Raw genomic sequence first — 12,242 nt, forward strand, 5'->3', positions numbered from 1 at the left:
ACTACAGAGTCGCATTGGGAGCAGGCTGATGACATCACAACCAGGAAGTCAATCAGCCCATGCTGCCACCTGTGCACAGAGGAACACAGAGGCAGAAGCTGAGTGCAGGGAGAGAGAGCAGAAGAACACAAACTGCAGTCTGCTCACAGGTGGAGACAGCCATGTCCCAAACAGCTACAGAGGAGGGTGCAGTGGGCAGGAAGCGAAAAGTCAAGTTTAGTGAGGGTGAACTTGACCTCCTCATTGAGGAGGTTGCAAACAACCATGAGAAGCTATTTGGGAAGCTCTCCCTTAAAGTGCCAGAGGCAGATAAGAGAAGGATCTGGAATAGGATCAGAGACAAGGTGAATGCTGTGGGGGTCACACACCGCAGCATAGATGACCTGAAGAAACGCTGGTACGACCTGCGCAGTCGTGCCAAGGAGCGGGTAGCGGAAAGGCTGAAGGAGGCGAAGGGGACTGGAGGAGGAGGCCCAACAGTCCCAGACAACACACCCCAGGAGGACATGGTTGAGGGCTCAATTGAGCCAGAAGCAGTGGTTGGAGTAACGGACCTGGACACATCCGGGGCGGCCAGTAGCACACAAGGTAAGATGCATGACAATCAACAGAACAATGCACATACTGATAGTGCCCAAATGTGAATCAACCTGCAAAATAACATCAGAAATAGTCCAGCACACATTTTACATAGGGACACCAATGCATCATGGGACTTGTAGTCAGTAGAACCCAATTGCCTGTCAGAATCCAACACAGTAAGCCCAAATGCTAACAAAATGCAGTACAGTCATTGATGAGAGACAGTGAGAACATTAATGTATATTTTTATTAAGGTTGCTCAACTCATGCAACAACTTTAAATAACATTGCACTGTTTCACATCACAGATGCAGCTGAAGCAAACACTGATGACAGTGATATTGGAGACAGAGCACAGGTCAACCAAGAGTCTGCGGTGTCAAAACCTGTGACACCACCACCCAAATCCAAGGCACCAGCAAAACGCAGGGCCACAGTTACACCACTGCAGCCAATGGAGACAGAACAGGAAACATTTACTGCACCTAGTACAAGCCGTCAAAGTGCCTGCAACACAACTACACCGCAGGCACATGTCCGGCCAGGAACAAGACGCAGGCCAAGGACCCATACTTGGGCACAGGAAGCAGGAACTCCCAATCAGTGGGGTGGTGTGGAGTCACAGAAGGTGCGGGTGCAGCGCGTGCAAGCGAGGCACATGGGAGCCATCAACCTGCAGATGACAAAAATGAACACAAACATTTCTGCAATGGCTGAGAGTGTGAGGGAGCTCACTACTGCACTAGTGGAAGCACACAGAGAATCCAACAACACCCTGCTGGAGGTGGCAAGTGTGATGCAGGAGGGACACACCACACAGAGGAGGAGGCATCACCAGTTTGTGACCTGCATGGGCGCCTATACCAGGTCCAACAACAAGATCTGCGCAAGCAGGGCACAGCTGCCACGTCGTTCTGTGGAAATGCAGATAGATATGGGCCATTGGGGTGGGGATGTGTCCAAGGCATCACTGCGCCACTCACCACTGTCAGGTGGAGCAGTAGCCGTAGACAAGCACCTCCCGCTGCATCCGGGAATGCAGATGCAGATGCAGGAGAAAGACATTTGGGTGTGAGAGGGAGGAGACGCTAAACCAAATCAGAGGGGTGTAAGACTTCATGGTGACGTAACCATGTACAAGACTATCTTTGTGACTGCATTACAAGTCCTTTGTGTGTCTCTTGTGTCCTTCAGTGCATGCAGTTAATGTGCTAATGGACACCATCTCAGTTCAATTTCACACCCCTACTGCCTGACGTGGTAATAAATAGTTCACCTTCAAATGCAAATGAGTGTTGTGTCATTGTTACATACCTTAGAAATAATGCAGGGTGATGTCAGTACGTTTTCTCTGTCCCTCCGCTGAACTACCAAGATGTGCCCGGCGTGGTTGTGCTGGGGGCTGGTTCCCCTCTGTGTCGGATTCCTCAATGGGGATACCTCTCCTTGTTGCTATGTTGTGCAACATTGCACATGCCGCAATAATCCTGCAGCAGGTTTCCGGTTGGTACAGCATTGCTCCTCCAGTTTTATGCAGGATGCGGAAGCGACTCTTGAGCAATCCAAATGTCCGTTCTATTACATTACGTGTCCTGATGTGGGCTGCATTGTACCTCTGTTGTTGTGGGCTGGCTGGGTTCAGGTATGGAGTCAAGATGTAATGCCTCACCGCGTATGCACTGTCACCTACAGAGTTACAGACAATATGTTAGTGTCAGGTATGCATTGCCATAACCAAAGTCAGTGATGAGTATAGTATTCAACTTACCTAGCAGGTGTCCATTGCCAAAATCTCCCCTGAGCAGACGTGTGTGCAAGCCACTAAGGCGGAAGATGTATGAATCGTGAGTGCTTCCAGGGTATTGTGCAACGAGGTCGGTGATGATGTTCTCAGCATTGCACACTGCTTGGACATTGATTGAGTGATATGCTTTCCGGTTGCGAAATATATACTCATTTACGGCAGGGGGGGCATATGGCTGTGTGGGTGCAATCAATGCATCCAATCACGTGTGGGAACTGTGCTACTTGGTAGAATTCCTGTTTTGTTTGGCTCAATTCCTGTGGGGTTGTGGTGAAGGTGATGTGGTTGTTGATCACAGTCATCATGGCGGCCAGGAAGGATTTGAAGAACCGGGAGAGGGAGCTCTGTGATACCCCTCCTGCTTCTGCCACTATATCCTGGAAGCTACCTGACGCATGCAGGTGCAGGCTACATAGCACCTGGACATGAGAAGGGATTGCCTGGGTCCTATGTGTTTGGCGCTGCAATAGTGGGTCCAATTCATCTATTAAGTCTAGTATCATTGCTGCATGTGTGCATGTACACCTGTGCCATGTGGCACACACACATGCCCTAAGGGGGCACATGGCACACAAGCCAGAAACAGGGGTGCTACAGGGTGTCAAAGTGACACCCTGTCCCCCTTGGCAATTCTGTATTTTTACCGATTCGGTAATTACCGAATCGGTATTTGCCATTGATTCCTATGGGCTTCAAGGCCCATAAGAATCAATGGCAAATACCGATTTGGTAATTACCGAATCGGTAAATACCGAATCCTACCGATTCGGTATTTGATACGAATGATAACCTACATTAGATTTACCGATTCATGAATACCGAATCGGTAAAATTCGGTATTTATGAATCGGTAAATCTAATTTACCTACATCTAGCCCAAGATTCTCTAACTTTTTAACAGGATTTACCTCATACCGCATATTGCGTGGCTTGAAAAAGTCACTTCCCGTGACAAAACACATGTCTGCTGTTGTCTTAATGATATATACACAAGGATCATTGAATTTGCTCCTCATTTATGTGAATAAATTCCTTTGGATTGGATTCTCTACACACCCTACTTTGTGGACTTGATGCGTTGGACTTCTCTAATGAGTGCTTCAGTATCTTTGTAAAGTTACTAAAAACATGGTGACATGGGTTGGCGTGCAATGGAAAGTCATTTACAAAGGTTAAATGGCCATCTTTTGGTTGCTTTTTTTTTTAAAGTTGATTGTTAAACTGGTACTAATTAGGGGAAATCTTTGCCCAGAAAATATGACCATGAGTAAAAAATTCTAAATAATGACGTAATAGCATAAAGAAAGTGCTAATTATGCTGCATGATTTTCCTTTTTAGGCTGCACAATTTAAACAACCCTACTGCATAATTTGGTGCTCCCTTGCTGCATAATTTCAGTGACCATAAGACTGGAACATGTGGTTAAACTTTCTATTAGATGTAAATTAGCTTTAAGGCCTGCTGCGTTATTTTACTTCCTAATCCAATGAGTACGCTAGTGCACAGCGTTTTCTAGATTCTAGGCTCTGAGGGAAAAATTCTGAATAATACTAACTATTCACGGAGGCCCTTGAGAATACAAATTTACAGCTAAGCACTGAAAGTTGTTGAAAACAAAGAAACAGCACAACACCAAATGTAGAAGGTCACTTTTTTATGTACAAGTTAATTTCCAAATGTATTTCTGTTGTTGACAAATCATGCATTATTTAGGAGTGTGCTTTTTCACATTATGTTCTTTTTCAGAAAACACGAGAAAAGCTCAACGATAGGATGTTTATGTATTTCTTTCATGTTTACTATTTGGCTCTGCCTATGGCCATTTGTTCCAGTTTAGAAGGATTGCACCTGTGGGGATTTCACTAGATTTAAAACAAGCAGTTTATCTCAAGCACATTCTAGGTTGGTTTCACAGAAGCCAATGGAAGCGCACGACTTGGCGTCGAGACATGAAAGTTTCGATTTTACATTTGTGGCAACGTGAGTAAATTGTTAGGTTCACAATGGGCGTTTGGCACAATGGAGGGCTTGGGGGTGGGGGGCGTGGCTAAGCGCGCAACGGGAATGGCCGCCTTGGGGTAGAGCTCCGCTCTGAGCTCCCCTTCCCGGCGCATTTATCCGGGGAATCACTAATTTCAGCCGGCCGAAAACCGCCGGCGCTGCTGTGGGACACCGTCCTTGATCACCCCGCCAACTTTGGAGGAGATCAGTGCACCCAAGACGCACCGAGGATTCCGCGGCGCTGAAAACGCACACGTCGCCCCCGACCTCGGAGGGCGCTCAGGACAGACCGAGGCTTCGGCGGGCGCGGAAGGCCCGAAATTGCGGCCTGCACGCAAAGCGGACGCACGGAGCTGTGGTGCGGAGACAGCGCCCGGGACCCGACCTGCTGCCTGCCTCGACACCTGGCCGGATGGGTGGCTGCGTGTAGCTGAGTGGAGCCGACCTGACCGCCACAGGCCGGAGGCAGGAAAGGAGGAGCTGATCCACCGGTTGCGGAGGCCTGCTGCTGCCTACCGGGAGGGCCCGAGACCTTGCCCCTCCACCGGGCGACTTGCAGAAATGGCGCTGCACGGCCACGAGGAGTGAGCGGTGCAGGACTGGACGGCGGAGACGGCCGGACCCGACGGCGCAACTGCTGAGCAATCTGAGGCGCGTCCACCGGGAGACAGGCCACCCGCCCATCGGCGAAGAGCGGTAGGAACGCACGGGCGCCCGCGTGGGGAGAGCACGGCGCCCACAACACTAACTGCACCACGTGGGCGGCGCAGTGGCCCGCACAACCCACCGCCATACCTGAAACACCACAGAGGAACGCACACCGGCTCCACGCCACATGCAAGCAAGGACGCGGCGGCCTAGCTGACGCCGGGCGCCGCGAGCCGCCGACACGAGGACACGGACACAGGCGCCTGCACACCTACAGGCCGCGAGCGCTGGGAGATAGTCCAGCACCACGCAACACGACGAACATACGCACTGGCTGGCCCTCTGGGGGTGGATCACGCTGCTGAAGCAGGGTCAGCGCCGCGGTACAGATGTCTAACGGACCTAGAACACGAACCGGGACCGGCGGTGCGAACTCAAAGGGCAAGATGGACAAGCCCGGGAAGAGCAACGATCCAGACCAAACAGCGGCGAAGCTAGACACCATGCTGGCAGCAATGGAGAGACTAGAAGAATCCATACAACTAACCCGCACCTCCCTGGCCACAAAAATTGATTGCATGGTCATAGACCTGACACACCTGAGGGTGGACCATAAAAAACTGGCGGAACGCACCACGACTCTGGAAAGCAATGTACAGGCGCTTCAACCTCAAGCCGACCAGTCGCACAAGCAAATACAGGATTTATTGAACAGGGTGGAATTCCTGGAGGACAGAGCCGAGGATGCGGAAGGTAGGACAAGCAGGAACAACGTGCGATTGTTTGGGGTCCCGGAGAAATGGGAAGGGAGGACCTCAGAGGAGCACATGGAACAGTGGCTGAAGGACATACTACCGGAGGGATCGCTCTCCCCGCACTTCGTAATAGAGCGTGCTCACAGAGTCCCCACCAAACCTCTAACAACAGGCTCCAACCCGAGGCCCATGCTGCTCCACATAATGAACTATCGAGACAGAGACTCCATCCAGCGCGAAACACGCAAACTCCAAGAGATCCGGATTGAAAATGCGTCAGTAATGTTCTATCCGGACTACACTGTACAGGTACAGCGACAAAGACATTCCTTCATGGCGGTGAAAAAACGCCTCAGGCAGTTGGGCCTGCAATACTCTCTGCTGTTTCCTGCGAAATTGAGAGTAGTGGCCGGGGAGCGAACTCATTTCTTCACAGACCCCACAGATGTGGAATCATGGATGGACAGCGGTGTAGATACGGACCCCAGAACGACTGCAGGACCTGCGCCCTGGCGACAATCCGGAGGCAACAGATGAAGGCGTAGACCCCGCCAGAGGTCACAGACCGGTGCACAAAGAGCGACAAGAACTCCCCCCCCAGCGGACGCCGCGAGGCAGGAGAAACAAGATGCCCTCCGCCTAGTGATGGAACTCAGCAGATCCCCTGCGCAGAGCGACGTGGCGGGCGGCAGCACGCAGGAACTCCCCAGCGACGACGAAGCCATTTATGGCATACCGGACTCCCAAGCATCAGAAGAACGACCGGATGTCACTCCCCAAACGGCGGACTACATCAGCTAACTGCACAGTGGGATCAGCAATCTTTAGAGACATTTGCCAAGAACTACCGCAGCGGATCTGACGAAACACACCAACAAGACCGCGACGCTGCGGCGGCAGGGAACACACACAGTAGCGAACAGCACCCTCGACCCTGAGAGTCAAGCATGAGGCAAACACACACCAGGAGCCTCCTCAGTGGGCAAGAGACCAAGAATCGACACTGGGTGCCTGTACTTGGGCGGGGTGCAGATACAGAGACGCTTCGCCTGGCAGCAGATCGATTGGGACACGTAAAGTATAGTGTTTAATGCATGTACAAATGGGGTTCCCTGTATGCAAGGGCGGTTTAGACTGGCACATTCCTCCCGGGAAGTCAGTGGGCCTTTATATAACGACTTTACTGACTCAAAACCACTGTTACAGTGCGCACAGCACAACCACCCCCTTAGACTTAAACTTTGTTGCTCTCCTAGAGAGTATGGACGGGAGCATGTTTCGCATCCGACCTTTTGGTATTTTGAATGTTTATAATGTTCATTGGCTCTTTGTTCCGTTAGCCATGTTTCTTTCTCCTCCTCTGGTCTCAGTGAAGTGGTGTGCCAACTTAAGTGTCTACTCGATTGCAGGGAACGTTTGCTCGATGGCGGGCATGGGATGCGCGGGGAGGTGGTGGGAGGTCTGGGAGGGGGGCACTATTAAAAAGATGTAATGTCTGCCATTAAGATATGTACGTGGAATGTGAGGGGTATACATACACCGTCCCGGTGTTACCAAATCTACTCGTACCTCAAACGCCACCACATACAAATCACCCTCCTACAATAGACACCTTAGCGGCACGGAAACTCCCACACTACGTCGCAGATGGCGTGGACAATTATATGCTATGGGTTTCTCGTCTTATGCTAAGGGGACACTGGTGTGGGTCAGGCCAGGCACTCCGTGGACCACATTGGACGTGCACATAGATCCCGGGGGGAGGTACGTAGTAGTCCACGGCAGGTTGGATGGGAACCCACTGGTACTGGTCTCAGTGTACGCGCCCAACGCAGGGCTGACGGATTTCCTTGCCCAACTGTCGCACACGTTGGCCCCCTGGCATGGTATCCCCTGGGTGGTCGGCGGGGACTACAACAGCTCATTAGATCTAGCCCTGGACCGTTCCCACCCTCCACCACCCAACTCACAGGCACAAAATACCGCGAACACACTTCAGGCATGGTCCACACAATGGGATCTACATGATGCGTGGCCCAATCGTAACCCACACTCCAGAGTCTACTCGTATTATTCGGGAGCACAAGCCCTACATGTGCGCCTTGATAGGTACATGGTAACCAGTGAGATCCTACCACATGTCACGGACACCTACTACATGGGCCGCACACACACTGATCACAACCCACATCTACCGGATCTGACATGGGAGCAACTACGGCCCCCGATACCCACATGGAGGTTACAGCCTGACCTACTACTAGACGGCCCATTTCGAAGCTCCATATGCACACAAACGGCACAATATTTCGAGGACAACACTGGCATGGCATCGACACAGCAGATTGAATGGGACGCTTTTAAAGTGGTCCTCAGGGGACAATGTCTAGGCACCCAGGCCCATTCCCGACGACAATTAGAAGCAGATCTCAGACGCTTAGAGTCGGACTTTCTGCAAGCAGAACAGGCAGCAGCTACAGGCGCGAACACTAGCTTATTAGAGGCGCGGGCGGAACATGACAGGCTGATTGACAGGTTGAAACATGTTAATTACACGGCCCACTCAGCCCGCACACATCACACTGGGGACAAACCTGGTAAGTTGTTAGTTTGGCTGATACAACGCGAGGAGCGCACATCGCCCGTAACGGCGATACATCCAGTTGCTGGCCCAATGGTATACACCCAGGCGAAAATCCACGAGGCCTTTGTGGCACACTATAGTGCGCTATATGAGTCCCGTCTACTGACAACACAACCAACCATTGATGCGTATCTAGACGACATCGCGCTACCTGCCCTAACGGATGACCAACGGGACGACCTAGGGTCGCCGATGGTAGCAGACGAGCTACGTGAAGCCATCTTTGCCCTCTCGAATGGCAAAGCCCCCGGCCCAGATGGGCTGCCAGCGGAATATTATAAAGCCTGCTCCGATATCCTGATCCCGGAGCTCCTCAAGGTGTACGCAGCGGCACTAGAAGACTCGGCTTTGCCCAAGTCGATGAATGAGGCGACACTGGTGTCTCTTCTTAAACCGGGTCAAGATGGCACACTCCTTGGATCGTATAGATCGCTAGCGCTGCTGAGCACAGATTATAAGACACTGGCGTCGACCCTAGCTCGACGCCTGGCAGCCCTGGTACCCGCCTTGATACACAGTGACCAGAACGGATTTGTGCCCACTAGATGCACCTCCCAAAACATACGGAGGCTGTTCCGAGTGCAGAAATACGGAGTACAGGATTGGCCAAGATCAGGTTGCCTAGTTCTGGACCTAGAGAAGGCATTCGATTTGGTCGAATGGCCCTACTTGCTGTCAGTATTACGCAAATTCGAGCTAGGGGATGACTATATTGAACTGGTCGGATTGCTGTACAGACACCCCGTGGTGCGAGTCCGCACGGGTAAGCTGATGTCCGACGCCATTAGGATACGACGCGGCACCAGACAAGGCTGCCCACTGTCCCCACTGCTCTTTTCGCTGGCAATAGAACCCCTCACTGAGGTATTGCGCAACAAGGGCACGCACTGGGGTATCCCACTGGCAGACGGCGTACACATAGTCTCGCTATATGCGGACGACCTTCTCTTGTATGTCAGGGACCTCACCCGATTTCCACCGGAACTCTCGGAAAACTTCCGGTCCTTCGAGGCCATGTCAGGCCTTAAAGTAAACTGGGCCAAATCAGGGGCGTATTCATTCAATCCCGACACCCCGGATCCTGAAATTAGAATTAATGGCGAACAATTGCCGTGGCATCACACCACGTTCAAATATCTGGGAATATATATATATACAGAACACCCCCGGATATCCTGGACGGCAACCTAACACACGCCATAACGTCCATAAGATCCCAAATTGCCTTTTGGAAGACTCTACCGCTCAATGTGCCGAGCAGAGTGACGTTGACGAAAATGATTGTTCTACCCAGACTCCTATATTACTTCGCTAACATCCCGGTATACGTCCAGGTCCGCACTTTCAAAGAACTAGCTACCATGATCAGAGACCTGATATGGAACGCTGGGAGACCCAGAGTGGCTCTGCAAAAACTGTATACGCCAGTCAGTGATGGTGGCCTCGCAGTGCCGAACCTAGAACTTTACGATCTGGCTGCACAACTGCAGTGGGTAGCTGCCTGGCTCGCTGAAAAAAACCTAGAGGACACGGCCACGGCAACAGATGTGCTGTCCTCCACACAGATACATTCCTTATTCCACCCCCTGGCACACACGAGGAAAACATCACAACTACATGTAGATGTGGCAGTAAAATGCTACGCCAGGAGCTTAAGACTCACAAAACACACCAAACCATATGCCCCAGCACTCCCGCTCCTAGGCACCCCCAAGACCACATCCGTTGTCACGGAAGCGGCACTGGAACACTGGACACGCACAGGAGTGGACACCATGGCGGACTTATACGCCGATGGTACCCTGATACCTTTCGCGACACTGGCTAGTGACACGGGTCTCCCAGCGGGACAGTTCTTACAACACGCCTCCATAGTTATGGCATACACACAACGGTGGGGTAACATCACTGAGGATTTACCTACACATCAATTGATACAGAGCCTACATGTCATGGGGAACGGTACACATGTGGTGCATTGGCTGACTCAAGCACTATTGTCGCACACGCAGCACACTTTACAACCACTATGTGACAAATGGGCAATTGACAGGGGAAGGGACTGGACGGATAAGGAGTGGACAATGGTACTAACGGGCCCCAAGAACATCCCCCGCAACGCGCGCTTCAAACTGATCCAGTTTTATATACTGCATCGGGCGCACCTCTCACCTGACAAAATTAACCAGTACTTCCCGGGCGCCGCAGCTAGCTGCCCGAGATGTGCACTGGAGGGAGCAGACTTGCTACATATGCTGTGGCAATGCCCACAGATTCAGACATAATGGCGAACAGTGCTACCGATACTAGAACGATGCACGGCCATGCCGATACCACACACATGGTAGGCATGCCTACTAGGCTTATACAAGCGGACCAAACATAATAAAGTACCCTCTCGTTTCTGGGACCTTGGCCTCCTCACGGCCAAAAGGCTGATCACAAAACATTGGAAGCGAGCCGCCCCACCCCTGACGGAACACTGGCGCACCTCCCTAGACAACAGGGCGAGAGCAGAAAGCAACACCCTCCATAATGAGGAAACGGCAGGACTAAGACAGTTCCCAATCGCGACATTATGGGATGAGACACTAAGCTCCTTTCATAAAGAATGTCAAATAGTAAGGAACCCCTCAAACGACCCCCCTCAAGGAGAGACCAGGAGGCACTGAACGGAGCAGAGGGTGTGAGCCAAAACCCTGGTACCCCCGACAGGGAAATACACGACCACCCGGACAATGCCATTGGTGCGCCTATTGACGGCACCCCACACTGACCGCTATGGTGATACCCCACCCAACGCTCTCCACACGTCGAGCACCTCCCGCCGCCGACCCATTGCCCTCCCCAACGCTGGACACACGCCCATAGTCACTATTCAATGGCACCCACGAGCCCCCAATGCATCGATACACCCCCAACTCGACACACGCACCACATTTCCGAATTAGATGACCATAACCACCCTTTTCTTTTCCTTTTTTCCTTCATTGTTTATCTTGTGATGTCATCTCCTTCGTTGAGCCAACACGGCTGGAACATTTGTGATGAATCATTGTTATGATGTATGAAGCGGTGAACTACTGTATTGTGTGATACGTCCCGCGAACACGGCAGACATCTCTGAGATGTGGAAATATGTATGATGTAACATTCACGTTTTCTTTCTTTCTTTGAATTCAATAAAAGATGTTTTTAAAAAAAAAAAATGGAGGGCTTGGGGGTGGCATTGGGCCCTCAGGGGGAGCGGCGCGAGCTGTCACCCCCTGGGGTGTTCGCGTACATGGAACAGTCCAGGCGCGAGATAGGGTAGAGCGTGAGGGAGAGTTTTAGCGCGCGTAGGCTGTAAGGAGATTAGGCGTAGGCAGAGGCGCAGGTTAGGAAAGCTCGGAGGGGTTTGTTTTTTAAGCAAAATTAACCATTTAGGGCCAGATGTAGGTAAATCACATTTAGCGATTTTGAAATACCGAATATTACCGAATTTTACCGATTCGGTATTTCAAAATCGGTAAATGGGATGTAGGTACCAACATCTGGATTTTTTAACGAATCCTTAAAATTCGGTATTAACAGATCGGTAGATACCGATCGGTAATTACCAATCGGTATCTACCGATCGGTATTTACCGATCGGTAATTCCCGCGACGGACAACAAACAAAAGTGAAACTTAACACAACAGCCAATCAGGTGCAACCACCCTCCCCCTTCTCTCCAGGGAGTGGCCCCACAGGCAGGTGCAACTAATTAGAAGGTTCAGGAAAGGCAGTTGGAGCCAAGAGACTGGGAGCAGCAGAAGCAGCAGACA

This window comes from Lissotriton vulgaris, chromosome 5, assembly GCF_964263255.1.
Source record: "Lissotriton vulgaris chromosome 5, aLisVul1.2, whole genome shotgun sequence".
NCBI classification, from domain to species: Eukaryota; Metazoa; Chordata; class Amphibia; order Caudata; family Salamandridae; genus Lissotriton; species Lissotriton vulgaris.